Raw genomic sequence first — 1468 nt, forward strand, 5'->3', positions numbered from 1 at the left:
CTCTTCGGAAGTTACCGAGAGAGCAAGATCCCGCCCTACCGACGGGTACACAAGGTGAGGAAAGTTCAGCAGAACACGGATCATCGGGGGACCCCCTCCGTTAGTCGGTGTCTGGGCGCAGTTGGTAAGTTGGATCTGGCAATCTCGCAGATTTGGCTGATCCCGCTACACCACAATACTAAGTTATTTATCCAAAGGACACTTACAGCCCAAGACCAGGGCTCAAAGTTAATATCTTAACTTTATGCTTCAAAACCAGAAGTCTTTTATTTACTATTATTGCGGCCAAGCCGCCTAGGGGTAAATGTATCTCTTTAACTATCTAGCATTGTTAAACCTAATCAAATGCATAACGTGTGGCTTTCGGCCAACGTACTGAGAGACCTTGTTAACTCTCCAACTTATGTACTGAGCGTTTGTTAACTCTCCGGGTACTTCGTACCCCTGTGTGTTCCACACCATGTAACCCAGTTACACTCTCCCCCACTAAGATGAGAACATTCCGTTTTCGAAACTGTCCTCAGCGAGGTCACGTCTTGTTAAGACGGCGGAGGTTACTACACCTCACACCAGCGTTGTACAGCTCCGTGAGCTCACAAACGCCTACGCATCGTTGATGCCCAACTTCTCGTCGTCGGCCCACGGCCCAATGCTCCAAGCGCAGCGCGCATCTTGCTCTCAAGCGGTCTCAGACCTACGCTCGCGCTCCGCGCCTACTCCAAGAGCTGCAAACCGCTTAGAGCAATGCTCTTGACTCATTCGAGTCGTCGACAACAGCTCAGCGGTTGAACACTCGCTTCACAAGCGATAGGTCGGTGGTTCGAACCCACTAGGGCACAGCCCTCTCGTTTCATGAACGATTGTTCACGCTTGGACAAGCTTAAGGACAACACCCTTTTAGCTCAATGGTTGAGCGTTGGCTTTGAGAGCCACAGGTCGGTGGTTCGAGCCCACCAGGGCACAGCCCTGTCGCTCCATGAACGATTGTCCACGCTTGGACAAGCTTAAGAGCAATCCGCTTTTAGCTCAGTGGTCGAGCGTTGGCTTAGGAAGCCACAGGTCGGAGGTTCGAACCCACCAAACACAGCCCTCTCGTTCCATGACCTGTTGTCCTTGAATGGACAAGCTTAAGGGCAACGCCCTTTCAGCTCAGTGGTCGAGCGCTGGCTTTGGAAGCCACAGGTCGGTGGTTTAAATCCACCCGGGCACAGCCCTCTCATACCATGAATAGTCCGTTCTCGGACTGACGTACGGGCATCGCCCTTATAGCTCAATGGTAGAGCTCCGGCCTGTCAAGCCAAAGGCCAGTGGTTCGATCCCCGTCCGGGACACCACTTTCGCTGTTACAGCGCATCCACATTTGGATCATGCTCATCGAGCAAGTTGTTTCAAAACAACTATGCGTCTATCTAGACGCTTGTGCCTGAACCTTGTTCAGCACAACACGAAGCACCTGCTTCCTTCGGGA

At 52.1% G+C, this 1468-nt stretch overlaps 1 non-coding gene across 1 annotated transcript; it reads left to right on the plus strand.

Moving 5' to 3' along the window:
- The first annotated feature begins 1017 nt into the window (after positions 1–1017).
- PITG_31773 lies at positions 1018–1086 on the plus strand. Its single transcript has one exon. It is a non-coding gene; the product is annotated as a tRNA-Pro (tRNA).
- Positions 1087–1468: the final 382 nt, after the last annotated feature.

This window comes from Phytophthora infestans, genomic scaffold (assembly GCF_000142945.1).
Source record: "Phytophthora infestans T30-4 supercont1.1098 genomic scaffold, whole genome shotgun sequence".
In the NCBI taxonomy this organism is placed as follows: Eukaryota; Oomycota; class Peronosporomycetes; order Peronosporales; family Peronosporaceae; genus Phytophthora; species Phytophthora infestans.